This window comes from Talpa europaea (genome assembly GCF_964194135.1).
Source record: "Talpa europaea genome assembly, chromosome: 2".
Lineage (NCBI taxonomy): Eukaryota > Metazoa > Chordata > Mammalia > Eulipotyphla > Talpidae > Talpa > Talpa europaea.
The window spans coordinates 36,810,946-36,833,469 of record NC_140068.1 but is presented as its reverse complement, the minus strand read 5'-3'; the positions used below and the strand labels follow the sequence as shown (position 1 = coordinate 36,833,469).

The 22,524-nt window shown below is 41.7% G+C and overlaps 1 protein-coding gene across 1 annotated transcript in view; it reads right to left on the bottom strand.

Moving 5' to 3' along the window:
- Positions 1 to 22,524, bottom strand: part of LOC311186970 (amine sulfotransferase-like) — a gene marked incomplete at both ends in the record, with an annotated part of 63,555 nt that overhangs the window by 26,038 nt on the left and 14,993 nt on the right. The window lies entirely within an intron of this gene.

Sequence of the window (22,524 nt, the reverse complement as noted above, 5' to 3'; positions counted from 1 at the left end):
ATTGTGTGGCTTTGTGTGGAGTTCTTCCAGAAAGTTGAAAAAGAGCTGAACCAAGAAGTGGAGAACCTGTTTGCCCTGTTTGTAGGGTTCCAGAGACCTCCAAAGAAGGTGAGGAAGCTTGCCTCCATTGGCAGGAAAACCACCTTATCCCCTCTTTCTGGAACTACAAACTTTAATCCCCTTATTGTCTTTCTAAACTGACTTCTTTCTTCTATAAAAGTCATTGCTTGTTATGTAGATCACCACCCTGATGGTGATAGGCTGAGCCCATGAGCAAGCTGATTTCATTGATATTCATTGTTCCTGTGCTTTTGGAAAATATATATACTGGTCACAAATTCAAAGAAAATTACACTCAGATTTTCACTCTTGAAGTGTGTCTGTTTGTCATTTCTTTCACCGATGCCCTGACCACCCTGCACGCTTCTCTCAACCCTGAGGTGGCCTCATCGTCTACTGCTGTGCTGGTCCATGGCACTGCAGTCTCCAAATGCTGTAATGAATCTAGACAATACTGAATTCTAAACTAGATGAAGGCATGATGGGGTCAGGAGCAGGCAACTTGAAGCACTCTTCTGTGTTTTTCTTTTTAACATCCTTGCTTATTTTCTCACAATATAGTATTTCCTTTTTATATTTATTTATTTATGCTTAGAAGAACTGGGGTACAGGCCAGAGATGCAGGGGTGAGAGGAATCACAAGAGACAGAGTAGGGAACAGAACAGGCAGACTGACTAAAATACACTGCAGAGGGGAGCAGCAAGTGAGTCAGGAGAGGTCTGCTGTGCCATGTGGGTAGCTCCCTGGCTGCCTGGGAATCGAACTTATGCTGGAGAGGCTGCAGACTGCATTATCGATTGCATCTTAACCCTTGTGCCACCAGGGAGGCCCCCACAATATAGTATTTCTTCCCTCAGGTGTGGTCACCATAGTTTTCCCACCACCAAAGCACCCATGTTCTTACACCCTAGTCTAATGTGCGCCCCTCTTCCCCTTCTTATTCTCCCTCACTCCTCTTGTTATAGAGCAGCCCCGATATTAAACGGGTTCCTGGCTGTGGGTTCACACCCGCGCGCTTTAAAGAGACTTATGAATACTCTACTACAGACACACACAAAAGGGTTAATAAAAGGTTTATTTACAAGAGAAAAAGAAAATAAGGAAAAGGTACAACTCAGGGAGAAAATAGGGAAATAAAGTCTTTAATGCGTCCTACCAGATCCGACGACCTGGAAACCCAAAGTCACTCTCAGAGCTGACCGGAAGCTGCAAGCTGGCCGAGAGCCCAAAATGGAGAGCCCCCCAAAGCCCACGTGTCTGCCTTTTGTATCCACCTGGCTGCTTAATCCCACCCTCAGGTCCCAGCCACCTTCCCTTTGGTGGTGATGGGATTTGGAGTTCCCAGTGTCTTTGGCTTTGACCTGGGGTGGGGGTGGAGTCCACAAAGCCTATATGGAATTTGCTTTGGGACATCCTTTTCCCCCTAACACTCTCTCAAAAGTCTCAGGTCTATGGGCTGCTTTCAAGGTAGTGCCTCTCACAGTTTGTCTTTGTCTGACCTTTGACTTTTTCTCTCTAGATTCCAAACATAAGTGGAAACCATCGGGTTATTCTTTCTCTTTCTGGCTCACTTCTCTTAGTATAATACCCTCTAGGGGAGAAAATATTTGCATACCATAGATAAGACAAAGAACTGATATTGAAGATATACAGAGAACTGCTAGAACTCTACAAAAACAAGGCAGATAACCAAAGATTGGGCAAAAGAATTAAACAGACACTTATAAAAGAAGACGTTCAAGGGTCAGCAGGCACATGAAAAAACATTCAGACTTATTATTAGAGAATGCAAATCAAGAGTATGAGATACCACTTATGCCTGTTTGAATGGCCCATATGGAAAAGACCAGAAAGAACAATTGCTGGTGAGAATGTGGAGAAAAGGGAACCTTCTACACATGCAAACTGGTCCAGCCCTTATGGAAAACAGTAAGATGGTGTCTCAAAACATTAAATATGGGTCTGCCTTCAACCCTGTAATTCCACTCCTATGCATCTACCAAAAAAATGCAAAAACGCATTTCCAAAGGAAGTTGTGCACCTATATTTATTGCATCACTATTTAATATAACTAAATTATGGAGACAACCTAAGTACCCAAATACAAATGAGCAGATCAAGTATATATACACAATAGAATATTACTCAGAGATCAAGAAAGATCAAAGCCTTTTGAGGTAACATGGATGGTGAAAGGTCCATGCAGGAAGCCAGAATGCAGGAGCCAACCAGGAAGCCCACCTGGGGGGCAGGAATGTGGATACCTGCCTAGAGGACTCAGACAATGAGCCTACCCCATCCCGCTAGGAGTCTCATCTCAGACAAAGAACCTCTACCTGCCCTACAAACTTTTCCCGACCTATGAGCCCAACTACCCACCTGACCTCTCCTCGCCCTATAAAACCCTGCTTCCCCCTAACAACGTGTGCGACTCCACTGACCCCCGCCTTGGGTCTGTGAGGTCCGCCCGGGGCCATCCGGGACCTTCCCTCCCCTGAATCAGCAAACAAATCCTTTCTTTCCTAGGTTTGGTTGGATTCTTCTGTCATCGGATCCCTAATTTTGCTTTCCCAGCCAAGCCACTGCACAATGCAGCAAAAGCCTCCCTGAAGGACCTCTCCAATCCCCCAAAGAGCCCTCAGGGTCACACATATCCTTCTTCAGGCACCTGTCCTTACCCTTCCTGATCCAGAAAAGCCTTTGCTCCTGTTCACAGACGAACGTTGGGGTACTGCGGCAGGCGGCCTTTCCCAGCCTCTCGGACCAGCCCTGCATCCTATCCCTTATCTCTCCAAGCAGATGGATCCCACCGTTAGGAGCTGACAACCCTGCCTTAGAGCCCTGGAGGCGACAACTCTACTCACCCGAAAATCCCTCAAACTTACTCTAAAAAGACCCACCCATGTATATTCCCCGCACCGCCTTCAGGACCTGTCTCGCCACTCTCACTCCTTCCTGTTTACATGATTTCCATATACTGTTTATCAAAAACCCTCTAGTGAGTCTCACTCAGTCTAATTCTCTCAACCCAGCCACTCTCCTGCCTATTCTGGTCCCATTTCTGTCCTGAAATCCTGGAAGATATGCAAACTCTCCTTTGTCAGATGCCTCCTGTGCTTGTAGACTGGCAGCTCTTGTGAAGATGCACGCAGTCAGCTGTGGGCCACCTAGGCCACTGTTACCATCGATCAGCTCACCAACTGGGTGGACACCTACCCAGACAGGATTGACCTCTCCCTACTCAGGCAACTACTCCGGGAACAGGCAGACCGGTACTTACCCAGTCCTGCCTCGGATCTCGAACTCCTCAACCAACCTTCCCACCACTGCATCCAGGAGACCAAGGCCTGCTCAAATCGCATCAGCCAAAGCCACTGCAGCCTCGGTGGACCAGCCCACACACGGTCATTCTCACCACGCTATAACCTTCCTAAATGACTCTTTTGGGACTAACACCTCCTCTTGTTTCCTCTGTGCTTCCCTTTGGAGGCCTCTACTGGCAGCAGGTCCAATTAATCTCAATACCACTACGACCAAGATAACGGACGCTGCTTGCCAGACTCCCCAACTATCAGTCCCCCCATGGGACTCCAATCACAGCTACCCCTGCTATCAAACTGATGCCCTTGTCAGCTTTCATTCCTGTGCTTCTAACATTTCGGTTACTTCTGTACTCTGAACAACAGCAAAGAGAAACTTTTTCTGGTGCAATGCCCCTCTCTCTCAGTGTATTAATTCTGCTACTCCAGGCCCACGTATCCAAGTCCTCGCGGTTCCACAGTTAGCTCTGTACAGACGGTCTGAGCTAGGTTAGTTATTCTCACCACATTGGACTAAGCGGGCAGCCTTTCTTCCAATCATGGTTGGAATCAGCCTGGCATCATCGATAGCAGCTGCAAGTGGGGCCCTGGGACACAGCCTGATTTCTGCCCAGGAATTTTATAAACAAATTGATACCTCCTTAGAAAAAACCTTTGTGTCTTCAACATCATTACAAAGACAGCTCACCTCCCTGGCACAGGTCACTCTCCAAAACCGGCGGGCTCTGGACTTGTTAACAGCTAATAAAGGGGGTACCTGTCTGTTCCTCAGGGAAGAATGTTATTACTAGTAAAACCGGGGACTCCAACTCTCCGCTGACATGGTTTCAAAATCCTGTAGTGTCATGGCTCCTCCCACTCTTAGGGCCAATATTAATAATTTTATTTTTTTCTTTTTTCCTCCTTGCCTCCTAAAATTCATACAGGCTCGCATTCGGGAAATGTCTCCTACCACCTTTAACCAATTCCTTCTCCACCCATATTCTCGCATCCCTGCGGGAGACCCTCATAACCAGGCCTGAGCCACCCCCTTGATCTTCGCCCCTTTTCAGCAGGAAGTAGCCAAAGAAAGAACCATTGCCCCTTTTGGTATGAACAAAAGGCTGGTATGAAAGATCCATGCAGGAAGCCAGAATGCAGGAGCCAACCAGGAAGCCCACCTGGGGGGCAGGAATGTGGATACCTGCCTAGAGGACTCAGACAATGAGCCTCCCCCCTCCCCCTATGAGGCTCATCTCAGACAAAGAACTTCTACCTGCCCTACAAACTTTTCCCCCCCTATGAGCCCAACTACCCACCTGACCTCTCCTCGCCCTATAAAACCCTGCTTCCCCCTAACAACGTGCGCGACTCCACTGACCCCCACCTTGGGTCTGTGAGGTCCGCACGGGGCGCAATAAACTTTCCCTCCCTTTGAGAAATGTAGCCTGGCTCTCCTCTCCTTTACCGCGCCGAACCTTTCAGATGGAGCTTGAGAAATAATGCTAAGTGAAATAAATTAGAAGGAGAAAGATAAATACCAAATGGTGTCACTAGTTACTTTCTATTCCACATATTAAATTAATAGTTAAAGTAATAAATTAATAGTTGCAGCCAAGTATAAAATATACCATATTTATCCTGATTAAAGATAAAATGTATTAGCCCTTCCCAATAATTTTCTACATGGAGAGAACAGATTCAAAATTCAGGTGGTTACAGTAGATAAACTTTATCAAAATAAAAGGTGTTCATAAGCACCGCTATCAGGAATTATGTACTTATTTTTACTTTATTTCTATGTTACGATCTTACATTTTTATGACTTAGTAGTTCAAAATGTCTACTGTGTCTAGAACAGACTAAGGGTGGAAGGTGAATGGTTCAGTGCAGAAAAGAAAAGGAGAGCCAGGCTACATTTCTCAAAGGGTGGGAAAGTTTATTGTGCCCCAGGGGGACCTCACGCACCCAAGGTGGGGGTCAGTGAAGCAGCGCACATTGTTAGGGGGAAGCAGGGTTTTATAGGGTGAGGAGAGGTCAGGTGGGAAGTTGGGCTCCTACAGTGGGGAAAGTTTGTAGGGCACGAAAAGGTTCCTGGGGCAGGTAGAGGTTCTTTGTCTGAGAAGAGACTCATAGGGGGTGGGGGGAGGCTCACTGCCTGAATCCTCCAGGCAGTTATCCCCATTCCTGCCCCCCCAGGTGGGCTTCCGTGTAGGCTTTTGCATTCCAGCCTGCTGCATGGACCTTTCAGAAGGGTGATTGATTACAAAGGATATGCAGCTATATTTTGGGAAATGATGGAAATGTTCTAAAACTGGATTATAGTATTTGCAGAGAATCATTAAATTGTGTGCTAAAGACAAAACAAAACAAAACAAAGAAAAATAACCATTTAACCAAATATTTTGTTATTATTTTTTGCAAATGTTTTGTTATTATTTTGCCTGAAAAATCTATTCTTGAAAGTGTAATACATGAGTGAATTCGAGAAGTTCTATATTTATTAGGTTAGAACTAGCATATGTTCAGCTAAGAATTCATAAGAAATTACTGTGTACTCTTAGAAGCAGTATTTACTTAATCCCTTTAAAAAAAAAACCTCAAAGTTAGGCGTTTTAATGAATAAGAATAGAAAATCACTTATGTTAGAATACCTGGTTTTCTAGGTAAACATTCATGTTTCTAAGAATCAAAAGAGACAGTTATTCTGAGTTTTGAGGGAATGCAAGCTACGAATCTACATTTTAGCAACACAACTATTTACGATAAAAATAATGAGAACCCAAATAGTAATATATTGTCTTGGTTTCAAGAGAGGTTTTATTTCAACTCCAGAGAAATCAGTGTGACATGTAATTTGACTCCAATAAACGATGCAATTAAAACCCTACTAACCTGCTAGACGTTTCCTCAATGAAAACCGAAGTTTAAGTGGCTTCATCTATTAAGAATTGAACATATCATAGATTGCTCAAAAAGTTACAAGACTGGTCTATAGACATAGCGGGAGAGCTATTTTGACAATGCATCACAAATTTTCCAGGAGGAAAGAAACTAAGAACTCAATCTTAGGAATGTGGTGATGAAAACTTATACTGTGTGACATGGACAAATAAGGTTGCCTATAAGTAGGAAATAATGTTGAATAAAAGGCAAAAATGAATGTTTCACTATCATCTACCTCCTGACCGCCTTCACAATGTCACCCACACCCTGAAAAGCACCAATTCCAGATGCTGAGAGAATAGAATGAAAGCCAAGCCTCACCAACAGACTGAACATCACCTCTTTCTTGTTGCTTTGGCATGCACAGTCACATGGAAAGATTAGGAGAGCTGTTTGTCACAAATACAAGGGAAAACTGTAGGTGGTGAGGTGGATCCATGAAGCATCTTGGCTTTGGCATGTCTTATATTTCTTGCATCCCCTTGATGAATATTGTAGAAAGTGATTGTGTGAAAAGAAAAAGCTACTTTTGTGTCCCTTTTAGTCTTGGATAGATATCCAAAAGAAAGCAAGGAAAAACAGAAAATTGAAAAGAAAATTCAAACTTCCTCTGCATGCTGAAGAGAGGGTGAGACAGGAGAGGCCTGAGGCTGCCCTTCCAATACTCACCATTGCAGATCCACAGATGAAGCAATTCATTTGTGCTATAATTTTTCGACAGATAAAAATTGATGTACTGTGGCGAAATAAATAGCTCCCTACATCACTACAGAGTTTGTCCAGGCCAATGAGTGGTGGTGATCCAGGCATTCGGCAAACAGCCCATTTTGGATAAATAAATTGGGTAAGATTTTGTTGCCAGGAAAAAGACACCAGGTCTTTATCACACCATTCTATTTAAAGCTGACTATAACTACAGATGTTCCCAAGAGCCTTATAAAATCAATGTATTTAAATTCACTGTAAAAAATTACCACTTGCTTTCCAAGTGATAACCCTCCACTTCTGCTTTTGCATTTAAGTAGATATTACAGAAGATTCTGTGCTTTTTAAAAAGAATATTGCTAACCTTTTGATCAACTCAAAATGGATAAAAACTTGAATGTAATACCTGACACCATGAAATATATAGAAGAAACGTAGGCAAAGCACTCCATGACATGAACCTCAGAAACGTCTTTGAGGATTTTTCTCCAAAAGTAAGGAAAAGAGAGGAGAATATAAACAGTGGGATTGCATCAAACTAAAAGTTTCTGTGCACCAAAAGAGACAGTAATGAAAACAAAGAGACATCCTGCTGCATGGGAGAACATATTTGCACACCATACAACTGATAAGGGACTAATGTCACAGGTCTACAAGGAATTTATGCACCTCAATTAAACGAAGCAAACAACCCAGTCAAAAAATGGGCAGGAGAGCTAAGAATACACTCCAAAGAAGAAATGCAAATGACAAAGAGGCATATGAAAAAATGTGTTGCACATCAGTAGTTATGAGGGAAAGGCAAATCAAAACCACAATGAGATGCCACCTCACTCCAGTGAGAATGGCCCACATTCATAAAACAGAAACAACAAATGCTGGAAAGAGTGTGGAGATAAGGGAACCCTCTTACACTGCTGGTGGGGATGTAAACTGAATCAGCTACTGTGGGAAGTTGTGGGGAGATCGCTCAGAACACTAAACGTGGATTCAGCAATTGCACTCCCAGGAATATGCTGAAAGGACCCAAAACACTACTTCATAAGGAAACCTGAACTCCTATGATCATTGCAGCACTATTTGCAACACCAAGATACGGAGACAACCAAAATGCCCCCAAATGTGTGGCTGGATCAAAAAGTTGTCGTGTATTTATATAATGGACTATTTCTCAGCAATCAAAAAAGACAACTTCATGCCAATTATGGCAACATGGAGGGAGCTGGATGGGATTACGCTGGCCAAAATTAGTCAGAAAGAAAAAGATAAATGCCAATGGTCTCACTTATGTGTGGAATACAGAAAAACCAAACAAATGATCAAGAAAAAGTCAAAACTAGCAAGCTGACCATAGAAAGGAGGCACACAGGAAAGGAGGGGGAGGGGAATTAAAACTTGGAGGAAAGAACACAAGGGAATGTGGTGATGGCTCACCAGTGAGAACTATGGGGACTACAATGATATAAGAAAAAATTTAATTAATATAAAAGAATGTTGCTAACCTTGTGGTTTACATGGAACTTAATCATGCCAGTGAAATAGTATTTCCAGTGAAATCTTAGCTTCCTGAGATTTTGGATGGGGATCCTGCTCCACTAATCTCCTGTTCAAAATAAGAACAAAAGAGTAAATGGAAATATGGATGTGGAAGTGGCTGTGTAATTGTGACAGAAAAACCTTCTCCTCTTCCTCACACTATATAGTCAATTCATCATGTCTTTTTATATCTTGTAAGAGTTTGAAGATTCTAATCCTTTGGGAACGCATCATTTCAAATCTTTTTAAATTATACCATAACATATTTTCTAGGTCTGTGTACTCCAGGACCTAAAAGCAATGAAAACGCAGAACAATGAGTATACCTAAAGCCAACATCATGGTTTCTAAATACCAGTCTCTACTTAGTGGTTATCAGGATTGCAGATGAGGGGAAAGGAAAGTCATTGTGAAAATTCTTTTTTTTTTAAAGATTTATTGATTGATTGATTGATTAATGCATACATACATACAAGCACTGGGTACAGTCAGAAGCGTGGGAGGGTGAGAGAATTCACCAGAGCCAGAGCGGGGAGCAGAGCAGGCAGAAGGACCAAAGTACACTGCTGAGGGGCGCAGCGGGGGCAGCAGGAGAGGTCTGCGCGCCTTGTGGGACCCTCCTCCGGTGGCCGGGGAGCAGCCAGGGATCTAACTGGCACTGCAGAGGCCGCGGGCAGCTTCTTAACCCAGCGCTCAACCGCTACACCACCGGGGAGGCCCGAAAATTCTTATTATAGCGGTTAAGTAAAGAAATACACAATGTATACCAGAGACATGTTCATAAGGAAAACAAACTAGCTTGAATTACTTGTATTTAACCAATTCTTGGGGAATTTGAATATTAATGTAAATAAGGATAGTTTCATTTTCCATTCAAAATGCTTTTAATTTGATGTAGTCCGACTGTTCACTTTTGTTTTGTTGCTTTTGCTTTTGGTGTCAGATTCATAGAATCAGCACCAGACCTATTTCAAAGAGCTGTCATCCACTTCTATTTTTTCTTCTAGGAGTTTTATGATTTTAGGTTTTACATAGAGCCTGTAATCCATTTTGAGTTAATTTTTGTATACAGGAAGTCATTGGTTCATTTTCACTCATTTGTAATGTGCAAAAACTCTTTGAAATAAAGATCAACTGGGCCTCCCCTGGTGGCACAGAGGTTGAGCGCTGGCATGCGAAGCTGCCTGCAGCCTCTGCAGCGCAGGTTCGATCCCTGGCAGGCCACAAGTGTCCCACATGGCATGCAGACCTCTCCTGCCGCCTGCTGCTCCCCTCAGCAGTGTATTTTGTCAGTCTGCCTGTTCTGTTCCCCACTCTGGTTCTGGTGAATTCTCTCACCCTCCCACACTTCTGACTGTACCCAGTGCTTGTATAAATAAATAAACAAACAAACAAATAAATAAATAAATGAACAAAGAAACAAATAAACAAATATATCTTTAAAAAAAATAAAGGTCTACTAAAAACAAGAGTAGACTCAAGAAAGGTAGTTTGTAGTCTTAAGTCTATTTTCTGTGGATGTTTATCTTTTTTTTCCTCAAAGATTTATTTTATTTCTATAAGAGCTGAGGTATAGGCCAGAGGCGCGGGCGGGTGAGAGGATTCACCAGAGACAGAGCTGGGAACAGAACAGCCAGACTGAGGAAATAAACTGCTGAGGGCGGAAGCGGGTTAGTCAGGAGAGGTCTGCTGCCCCGTGTGGGATTCTCGCCAGCTGACCAGGATGGAACCTGTGCTGCAGAGTCTGCAGACAGCTTCGTAGAGCGGTGCTCAACCACCTGCGCCACCAGGAAGGCCCTTTGTGGACATACTTCTTTTTTTTTTTTTAGAGGCATTTTTTTTTTTTATTTGTTTGTTTGTTTATACATGCACTGGGTACAGTCAGAAGCACGGGAGGGTGAGAGAATTCACCAGAGCCAGAGCAGGGAGCACAGCAGGCAGAAGGACCGAAGTACATTGCTGAGGGGAGCAGCGGGCGGCAGGAGAGGTCTGCGCGCCATGTGGGACCCTCCTCTGGTGGCCGGGGAGCAGCCGGGGATCGAACCGGCGCGGCAGGCCGCGGGCAGCTTCGCAACCCAGCGCTCAACCGCTGCGCCACCGGGGAAGCCCATGTGGACATACTTCTTAAGCAGATTTAATTAAATAGCTTCTGTTTCATGACCAAGGAATTAATTAATGAAAATTATTTCTGACCTAATTTTTTTTTTTAATTGGGAAGGTGTTTATTTAAGCATGGAAATCATGATTTGGGTCCAAGGTGTGTTTCCTCAGGGACAGGGCCCAGGGGTATTTGAAAGTTTCAGCCAGGGAAGAGGTCTGAGTCAAGGCCAATTGTTGTGAAACTCTGGATTGGTTCCTGAGTCCATCTGTCTATCAATGATGGTGAGGAGAAGTTTCTAGGCAGCAGGCTTCAGGGAGGATATCTGTTGTTATGCTCAAACTGCTCACCAAATTGCTCAATCTGGCTGTTTAATTTTTACCTGAAAGTTCCAACAGAGCAGAAGTAAGGTGGACTCAGAACAGATTCCATGGTGGTCTCCTGTTGCTGTAGAGCTTTCTATTCTCCCTTTCTTTTTGTCACCATTTGCTTTATGTATTTTGGAGTTCTGGTGTTTGGTGAATTTGTTTATATATGTATCTTTTTGATGAATTGATCCTTATTATCAATATATAATGTTCTTTTTGTTTCTTGTAACAGTTTGATTTAAATCTATTTTTGTTTGCTATATAGTGATTTTATACCCATTTTTGGTGACTATTTGCTTGGAATATGTTTTTCCCTCCTTTCACTTTCAACCTCCGTGTATGCTTAGGTCTAATGTGAGTTGGGTCATATTTTTTTTTAATTTATTCATGTATGCATACAAGAGCTGGGGTGCAGGCTAGAGATGCAGAGGCAGGGTGATGAGAGGATTCACCAGAGTGGGGAGAACAGAACAGGAGGATCAACTGAAACTGCTGAGGGGAGCAGCAGGCGAGACAGGAGAGGTCTGCTGTGCCATGTGGGTCACCTCCCTGGCCGGGGATCAAACTCATGCTACAGTGGCTGCAGATAGCTTCCTAGTGCTGGGTCTCAACCCCTTGCACCATCAGGGAGAACCCCTGGATCATATTTTCTTATCCAATTGTGAATCTAAGCCCTTTGGTTGGAGAATTAATCCATTCATATTTCAGGTAATTACTGATAGGGAAGGGTGTCAGTTTCTGGACCTCTCAATTATTTGTTTGATATTTTGGTTTTTAACTATAAATTAAACTGCATCCTAAGTTTATTAGTTTTTTCTATGTCTGGCTATGATGCTTCAAAGTAATGTTTCTTATTTTTTCCCCTAAACTTTTGATTTGGAATAGTTGAAAATGAAATCCTTTTCTAAAAGATAGAGAGTTTTGTTAACTTCAGAGCCGTCACCATGATGGCTCTAAAATGATGCCTGCCAGTGTTCAAACTGGTCTTGAGCCCGAGGTCAATGGAAAATGGGATTTGTCATCCCACATCAGACTTCGTACCCTGTCCACTGACCCTGTTGACAAAGTTTATAACTTCCAGGTTGCAAAATTTCCCCGATGAGTTGACATTGATGCAAGAGTTCCATTCCACCCTTCCCAGGTTGGCAGCCATCATACTACTGCTAAAACTGGCAGTGAGAGATGTTCCTTCCTTTAGGAATAAAGACAATGACTGACCAGCAAGGTGTAGCTACAGAAGAAGAGACTTTCAGCCCCAAATCCCCTTAAGAAAAAGGGAGTAAAATCTCTCAGGGGTAATAAGACAGCCTACATAAAAGAAATTGTGAGGTGATAGGATGAGTTGTCCCAACTTCTGTTTGAGAAAGTGGATTAAATCATGGGCTGGCTAGTCTTGTCCAAACAACTTGGCCCAACACATTGACCATGATATCATGAGAGAGATAAAGAACATTAGATTCTGACTTCTGATAATCTCACAGTCTCCTGGAGGGAGAAGGCTGAGAGCCCACATAGACAGTTGGCATGAAACCTATCTGTGCATGCCCAGGCATAGCCGAACCCATAAGAAGCTATGATGCTGCTCTCCTTGCCTAGAGGACTTACCCTGTAAATATCTCCTCTTAACTCATTTGGGGAGCCAGATTATATTTTCGTGTCCCAAACTGGCTTCCTCATGCATGAGTCTCTCCAATAAAGTCTTGCCTGGTTCAACTACAATTAATGCTCTCTGGTGAATTGTTTCCCTAGAGGACAAAAGAGCCACTCTTGGGGCCTCCCTGGTAGCTCAGGGGTTAAGACAACCTGCGAAGCTGTCCGCTGCCTCTGCAACAGGAGTTTGATCACCAGCCAGCCAGGGAGCAACCCACATGGCGCAGCAGACCACTGCCGATTCGCCTGCTACTACCCTCATAAGTGTATTTCAGTCAATCTGCCTGTTTTTTTTTTTTTGGGGGGGGGTTATGCTATCATTTTTAATTTTAATAAAATAGATAATTTCATATTACATAGAGAGCAAGTCCATCCACTCATTACTGATAAAATTTTAGAAATATTTTCTATAAAAAGTTTAGTATGTGATTGGGAATGAATCCATTAGAACACGATTTCTACAGGTAGTGTTCCCATCCTCACCCCCATCCTTAATAATTTTGAGAAAATTTAAAAATACAGAAAAGTACAAAAAATAAGACAAGATATCCATATACCACAATTCAGAATTATCTAGGTATTTTGATATATTTACTTGCAGTTTTTTAAAAGAGAAATGGATGTTTATATATAAAACTCAAGTCCCCTTTAACCAATCCCCACACCCTCCCCACACGCATCCCCTTCCCTTCACCACTCTTCACAGGCAACCACTACCAAGAGTTTGGTCTGTATCCTTCCAATCCCTTTCAAAAAACATAAAAAAAATACATACATATATATCCATTATCAATATATAGTACTGAATCTTAAAGAGGGAAGTTTTAATTCAAATTTACAAAAATGTCATCGACGTCATTCCACATCTTCCTTTCTCACCATCACCGTATCTGACATCTTCCTCTGCATTCCATGTAGATCTCCTGTGATGCATGTTACAGATATACAGTATCATAAGTATTTTCCATTTTTGATCCAGACGGGCATTTAAGTTGTTTGTAACTTAACGGCTACTACAAATCATGCCACAGTCAACAGCCTGGTACGTATTTCCCAAGCATTCACACTCAGTAGAACTGCTAGATATCTTTGAATTTATCACAAGGAATGTTTTCCTCTTCCCAAAGTCATAACCATTTTAGTATATAGTATTTTCCTATTTGTTTTAATTATCTTAGATCTCAGCTTTGCATGGAGTTTATGGTCTATTTTTTTTCCTTGGAGAAAAAAGTACCTCCAGATCATTTGTTCCATAATCACCTTACCACCTGATGCCATTTCTATCATATTCTAAATTCTAATAAAAGCATATTTCTAGAATCTGCTCTGCTAAAATCGTTATCATAAAGGTCTCTTCCTTCCCAGTACTTGTAACTTAATTTTCTTATGACGTTGGTGAACATCTACACGTCTGTGCAGATGGCAGTGGTAACAAGCATAGTTTCCATTCCCAATTTTAGTGGAAATGTGCCTGGTTTCAGCATTAACTTTGCTAAAGGGTTTCTGTGAGCACAAGCTTTAAGTCATTATAATTGTCTTCTGCAGGATGAATTTTCTGGTGTCCTGTAAGTTTTTAAGCTTTTGTTCCACTCATTTGTGATGTCTGCCTTCACAACGATTATTTCTGCTGTATGACGAGGTGCATAATGATGAATGCTTTCCAATTTTCAAGATATTCACCGGGTTTTTAATGTGTATGGATTTTCTGGTGTCGAATGTGATGTGACTTCTGGCTAAAAGCTTTCCCACACTCACTGCACTGATAAGGCTTCTTACCTGTGTGTATTCTCAAATGCAGAGCAAGCATCGAGAACTGCGAGAAGGCTTTCCCACATTCGTTACAACCATAGGGCTTCTCACCTGTATGGCTTCTCACATGCACTGTAAGAGAAGAACTTTGAGAGAAGGCCTTTCCACAAACATTGCATTTGTAAGGCTTATCACCTGAGTGAATCCTCACATGTACAATAAGTGACGTTCGTTGAGAGAAGGCTTTTCCACATTCGTTACATTCATAGGGTTTCTCTCCAGTGTGAATGTTCTGATGTTTTATGAGGTACTTCTTATGGCCAAAAGCGGTTCCACACTCACTGCATTTAAAGGGTTTCTCGCCAATATGAATTTTCTCATGCTCAGTAAGATTTGATTTGCCACTGAAGGTTTTTCCACATTCCTTACACACAAAGGGCTTCTCTCCGGTGTGAGTTCTCTGGTGTCTGATGAGGTTTGACTTTTGAATGAAAGCTTTCCCACAATTCTTACACTCAAAAGGTTTCTCTCCAGTGTGAATTTTCTGATGGGTAAGGAGATTTTCCTTCTGGCTGAAGGATTTTCCACACTCGTTACATTCAAAAAGCTTCTCTCCAGTATGGGTGTTCTGATGTTTAATGACATACTGCTTTTGGCTGAAGGCTTTTCCACATTCATTGCATTCAAAAGGTTTCTCTCTATTATGAAAATGCTCATGTTCAGTGAGATTTGACTTGTGACTGAAAATTTTCCCACATACCTTACAGGCAAAGGGGATGTCCCCTCTACTATTTCTCTGCTGACTGAGGTGTGACATCTGAATGGAAGTTCTCCCACATTCACAAGATCTCTCTCCAGGATGAATATTTTGATGAATGAAGATTTACTTTTGGCTGGAGGTATTTCCACATTTCTTACATTTGTGGGACGTCTCTGTGTATGACCTGGACAGATCTCCTTTCCACTTCTTTCTCCACCATCCAGAGTTGTCTTCTCACTTCAAGAAGATCACACCGAGCTTCGTCAGTTCATTACCTTCTATCGCTGTTTTCTCCAACGTTGGACTACATTTCCCCTAAGGCTTTGCTGGTCGACTCGCTCCCTCGGCCGCTACCTCGCGAACTTGGCTGCCTTTCCCCGTTAATGATGGGGCCCTTAGAGTAAGCAGTCCTGCCTTGGAAGAAGATCAGCTCAAGCCCGATATAGGAGGCCCGGAGCGGGGACCCGCTCTTTGAGTCCCCCCCCGGGCGCAGGCTCCAACAGGCCAAGCCCAAGCGCCGAGTTACGAAGACACCATCTTATCCGTGGCTGGTCTGGCTCCGGACTACCCTGCCTGTTCTTTTTCTCACTCTGTCTCTGGTGAGTCCTCTCACCCCCCACAACATTTCTTTCTCCACATTCATTCCAATTTTACCAAATAGTTACAAACAAACTCTTTTGGAATTTAATTCTGGTTTTGATCGCCAGTTCTTTAGCATAAGTAGATTAAGAACAAAATATACCATTTTTTTTTATTTTTTTTTTTTTAGAGGCATGTTTATTTATTTATTATATTTGTTTGTTTGTTTTGTTTATACATGCACTGGGTACAGTCAGAAGCGCGGGAGGGTGAGAGAATTCACCAGAGCCAGAGTGGGGAGCAGAGCAGGCAGAAGGACTGAAGTACACTGCTGAGGGGAGCAGCGGGTGGCAGGAGAGGTCTGTGCACCATGTGGGATCCTCCTCCGGTGGCCGGGGAGCAGCCGGGGATCGAACCGGCGCAGCAGAGGCCGCGGGCAGCTTCGCAACCCAGCGCTCAACCGCTGCGCCACCGGGGAGGCCCTACCATGTATATTTTAAAAATCTGCTTTGCTGGAACTTCTCATAGGGAATCTCAGATTGAACTCTTCATGAATGACTTCTCAAGGCCCAGGAACATTCCAGGTTCTCACCATCAGACTTGGTCTGTATTACCTGTATCTTTCAGTAAGTTTCTTAGGAGGAAAGGATGTCCTAAAGCTAATTCCATGCAGGCTTTGTGGTCTCTGCCCCCACTCCAGACCAAAAGCAAAAGACACTGAGAACTACAAATCCCATCACCACCAAAGGGAAGGTTGCTGGAACCTGAGGGTGGGGTTAAGCAGCCCTGTTTGGTATAAAACCAGACACGTGGGCTTTGGGGGATTCCCCATTTTGGCTCCCCACCAGCTCCCAGCACAGCGAGCTCTGAGAGTGCCTTTTGGTTTCCGGGTTGGCAGATCAGGTAGGACGCATTAAAGACTTTATTTCCCTATTTTCTCCCTGAGTTGTACATTTCCTCAATTCCTTTTCCCTTGTAAATTTACCTTTTACAAACCTTTTGTGTGTGCCTGTAGTGGAGTATTAATAAGTCCCTTTATAAGCGCGCGGGTGAGGACCCACAGCCAGGCAACCCGTTTTATATTGGAGCTACTCTGTAACAAGTTCTTCTCTTTGAGGTTCCAAAATGTCCTGTGTTTCTGTTCCTGTGTTTCTGTGAGGGGTGAGCTGGAACTCTAAAAACAAGGTATCAGGTTGTTTTCTCTTTTAAGTCCCTGAGGTCTTCTTAGATCCATGAAAGCAGTCTAGTCTTAAATATGACATTGTATTCCAAGCAACCATGTTCCAATTGTCATTACTGAAAAAAGAATCTTATTGAATTGATGCAAACAGATATGTTGCCATTACAAAAACTTACTAAACTCATTTCAGGCTATCATGGAGAAGCAGATGTTTCAGTTCTGCTCAAGAAAGGATTCAATTTATAAGTGTTGTAGATCATAGCACAGTCCAACAAAAATAAAGTTTTCTGGAGAAGGCAAAACAAAATATTTCAAACAAAAAGTCATTTAAAATGATATTTGTCCTCCAGTGTGTGCCACAGATGATAAAAATATTGAGAATGTGTGTGCTTCAGTTACTTTGGAGGTTAAAAGATTTAGGATGGGAGGTCTCATAAGGTCTCCCCAGAAGTAGGGGTATGGATGACTAATGACTCTTAACCTAAACCCAGCTATGGAAGTTTCCAGGAATCTGAGATAGGGTCAGAAGAGATCATTATCAGGTGGGGATGGAGAATATTATCAGTCATAGAAGACCAACTGAACTTGGCTCCAAGGCAATAAATTTGCATAATACTTTCATAGAACATTGTAAACAAACACTCCTTGCCCTGGCAAAATGCCCCTCTCCTGCCCATCTATGTCTATACAGGTATTTCTTTTCTGTTTTCTCTTATCCTTTATAAAATTTCTACCTGCTGATGAGTGTGAACTGCACACACTGAAACTCATCATCTGAACCCCAAAAGGTGGAATAAAGAAACCTTGTATAACGAGCTTTAGCTTTGATTGGCTTTGTTCTAAATTGGGTAGACTCTTTGGCTACAGTGATTGTACTTCAGTGTTTTGGCAAATTTAATAGCAGTTTACATGTTTTGTCTGTATGAACATGAACTGTTTTCTTATCAACTCTGAATGTTGATGACTGGTTGGCAAAGTTGGCCAAAGACCTGGGATGTAGATAGTGAGTAGAGGGAGGCAGTTCAGCTAAATTTCGATCAGATGGGGAAGAAATAAAAAACTAAAGACATACCAAAATCCAATTAGTCTGTGGATTTACAAGAGAACAAGAGCGTGTTAACTGACACTGTGGTATGCTTTTAACATATGGGAAAAATCTGTGGGATATTTCAAGACAAAGATGGGGGACTATATTTTTGAAAAGACTTAAGAAATATATCAGCCAGTTGTATTAGATCAATAGGATTCTATTCCAATAAACAGACTGTAAAAAGCAAACCTGACAGGGCCTCCCCGGTGGTGCAACAATTGAGTGCTGGGCTGCAGAGCTGCCCGCAGCCTCTGCAGCACCGGTTCAATCCCCGGCAATGGGACGAGGGTCCCACATGGCACGACAGACCTCTCCTGCCGTGCCTGCTGCTCCCCTCAGCAGGGTATTTCTTCAGTCTGCCTGTTCTGTTCTCTGCTCTGGCTCTGGTGATTTCTCTCACCCTCCCATGTTTCTGACTGTACCCAGTGCTTGTATTAATAAATAAAAAAATAAATCTTAAAAAAAAAAAAAAGCAAACCTGACAATTGGGAAAAGACTTTCACTAACTGGATATCTGATGATATTAATAAATTTTGGGTATGTGATAATAGTCCTTATCTTTTGGAGATATGGAAGCAGGTATAGTTGAATATAATGTTTAGGATTTTCCTTCAAAATAATTCAGAATGGGCAGCAAAAAGAAACAACTTTGGCCATATGTAGCTAATACTTGAAGTACACTGGGTACGCTTACGCTTCATTATAGTAGTCTTTTTGCTTTTGTGTTTGTTTAAAAATGTCCATGAAAGTTAATAACACAACCAACCACACTAAAGAGGAGCTGAACTTGTTAGTGAATTTCACGACTCTTTAATTTGCCATAAAGTAATCGGTTCTATTTTTTTTCCAGTACTGCCTAGCTCAGTGGAACTGAGCAGGAGAGAGTATAATGACTGAATGGATTTGCTGAAGAATTATCTCCATGCAATGTCACTGGGGGATAAAACTTATTTTCTCTTCATCTCTCAGTCCTAAAGACAATAGCATGTTTTAAAAAATTTTTTTTGTGGGACCCTCGCCAGTGGCCGGGAATCGAACTGGCACTGCAGAAGCTGTGGGCAGCCCCGCAACCCAGGGCTCAACCGCTGTGCCACCAGGGGAGGCCCAACAATAGCATTTTTTATAGGTAAATGTGTTAGCATTCACACACCTTGTTGAGATAATAGGTACTCAGGACTTTTTCCCTGGTAGTACTAAATTTCTCCTGAACATGGAGTGATAGGTTGAACAACAATCTTGGAAGTCCTGTTGGCTCATCTTTTCCAGTGTATTTCTCAGGGCATCTTTGAATGCCCTGAGACTGCTTGAAAGTGGAGATGCAGGGTTGACAATTGGATGCAATTCTTTTCCAAAATACTTTAGAGCAAATCTTTTCTGAAAAAGAACAGAAACAGTCAATCTGTGAATTGTAGAAACTGCAGCGCTGAGACGGGTAGGGAGATAAAGTAGAACCCGAAATTGGATTATTTGAGAAAGCTGCTTCCTCTGAAGCAAGTCCTTCACCATCAGTAGGATTCCATTTTTTATTACAATGTTGCTTTATTGAGTGCTTTCTCCGATGACAGGTGTTTTAATATTTTTTAAATATATTTTATTTTATATAATTATATCATTTTTCATCTTTGCTCAAAGGATGTGTTTTCATTATGGTTATATTCCCCATACAATTGCATCCCCCACTTATTTTGACCCTAGTCCTTCCTCTCCCCACTGCATGTGTTTATCTCTTTTGATTGCTGAGTAATATTCTATTGTGTATATATACCACATCTTCTTGATCCAGTCATCTATTTTTGGGCATTTGGGTTGTTTCCATAGCTTAGCTATTGTAAATAGTACTACTATAAACATAGGCATGCAGGTGTCCTTTGGATAAATACCTAGGAGTGGAATTGCTGGATCATATCAAAGCTCTAGGCTTAGTAGGTCAAGAAATCTCCACACAGCTCTCCATAATGGTTGGACCAGTTTGCACTCCCACCAGCAGTGCAGGAGAGTTCCTTTTTCTCCACAACCTCACCAACAATTGTTGTTGCTCGTTTTTTTAATATGTGCCATTCTCACTGGTGTGAGATGGTATCTCATGGTAGTTTTGATTTGCATTTCCCTAATTACAAGTGATGTTGAACATTTTTTCATATGCCTGTTGGTCATTTGCATTTTCTCTTTGGTGAAGTTTCTTTTTAGCTCTTCTGCCCATTTTGGGACTGGATTATTTTCTTTGTTTTTGTTGAGTCTCATCAGCTCTTTGTAGATTTTTTGTGATCAGTCCTTTATCATTAGTGTGGGGTGCAAAAATTTTCTCCCAGTCAATGGGGTTTCTCTTTGTTTTGGTTATTGTCTCTTTTGCTGTGCAGAAGTTCTTTAAGTTGATGTAGTCCCAGCTGTTGATCTTTGCCTTCACTATCACTGCTTTGGGTGATGTGTCTGTAAAGATGTCTTTGAGGTACATGTCATGTAGTGTTTCGCCTATATTTTCTTCTATGTATTTTATGGTTTCATGTCTTATGTCTAGTTCTTTAATCCATTTTGAGTTGGTTTTTGTGCATGGTGTGAGGTAGTAGTCAAGCTTCATTCTTTTGCATGTAGCCACCCAGTTTTCCCAGCACCATTTATTGAACAAACTTTCTTTGCTCCAGTGCATATTCATTGTTCCTTTGTCAAAGATTAGTTGACCATAAATCTGTGGGTTTATTTCTGGGTTGTCTATCCAGTTCCATTGGTCCGTGTGTCTGTCCTTGTTCCAATACCATGCAGTTTTGATGATTATGGCTCTGCAGTATATTTTGAAGTCTGGGAGTATGATGCCTCCATTCCCTTCTTTTTTTTTCAGGAGGGCTTTGGCTATTTGGGGTTTTTTGGTGCTTCCATATGAATTTCATCAATAATTGTTCTATTTCTTTGAAGAATATCATTGAAATTTTTATTGGAATAGCATTGAATCTGTAAATTGCTTTTGGTAGGATGGCCATTTTTTTAAATTTTATTTTTATATTACCGATACAATTGCAACCCCAATCCCTCTTTTCCCCATCTCACCCCCCCCCCCCATAGTGTGTCTGGTTCATAGTGTTTGTTGATTTTGATTTTTTCTTTCTTACAGTTATTCTTTTTCCTGGTCCATATTTAGGTTTTCTAGATTCCTGCTATGAGTGAGATCATCCGGTATTTTTCTTTTTTCTTTCTGGCTTATTTCACTGAGCATGATCCCGTCCAGCTCCATCCATGTTGCTTGCAAATTGCATGTGTTTATCTTTTTTGATGCTGAGTAATATTACATTGTGTTATGTACCACATCTTCTTGATCCAGTCATCTATTTTTGGACATTTGGGTTGTTTCCAAAGCTTAGCTATTGTAAATAGTGCTGCTATAAACATAGGGGTGCAGATGTCCTTTGGGTAAATACCTAGGAGTGGAATGGCTGGATCATATGGAAGCTCTATATTTAGTAGGTTGAGGAATCTCCACACAACTTTCCATAGTGGTTGGACCAGTTTGCACTCCCACCAGCAGTGCAGGAGAGTTCCTTTTTCTCCACATAGGATGACTATTCTAATCATGTTAATTCTTCCCATCCATAAGCAAGGGATGTCTTTCCATTTCTTTGTGTCTTCTTCTGTTTCTTTTAACAGTGTTTTATCGTTTTCTTTGTATAGGCCCTTTACTCTTTTGTTAGGTGTATTCACAAGTATTTGATTTTTTTTGTTTCAATAATAAAAGGGATGTTTTATTTGATTTCTTCTTGCTCAGATTTATTGTTTGTGTGTAGGAAGGCTACTGATTTTTGCGTGTTGATTTTGTATCCTGCCACTTTACTAAACTGATTGATTAGTTGAACTAGTTTTTCTATGGAGTTTTTGGGGTTCTCTATGTATATTATCATATCATCTGCAAATAGTGATAGTTTAACTTCTTCCTTCCCTATTTGGATTCCTTGTATGTCTTTCTCGGGTCTTATTGCTCTGGCTAGGGCTTCCAGCATTATATTGAAAAGCAGTGGTGAGAGTGGACATCCTAGTCTTGTTCCAGGTCTTAATGGAAATGCTTTCAGCTTTTCACCATTGAGAATGATACTGGCTATGGAAAAAAAAAAAAAACAAAAAAAAACAAACAGGTGTGAGATGCTTATCTCACTATGGTCTTGATTTGCAATTCTTTATTAATAAGGCATTGCGAATTTTATCTTTTATTCTTCCACTGCTTTTATATTCAGAACTTTTACTCATTTGAGAATTATGAACAGATGCACCTATATTTCCCTAATTATTGGAAATGATTTTACTTATTTACCTCTTAAAACAACTGGAATGAGTTTAGTCAGTGATGCTATGGCTGCAGTTATTTTTCAGCCAAATGTTCAATGTTAATCATTGAGCCAACTAAACAGCTGATTCAGCTTTGATCCCTTGACCTTTAATGAAAACATGTGATCCAGTAAAATATTAAACAGATACATGTTTACATATGAGCTTTTTATTTCATTTCAATAGTCACATTGATTT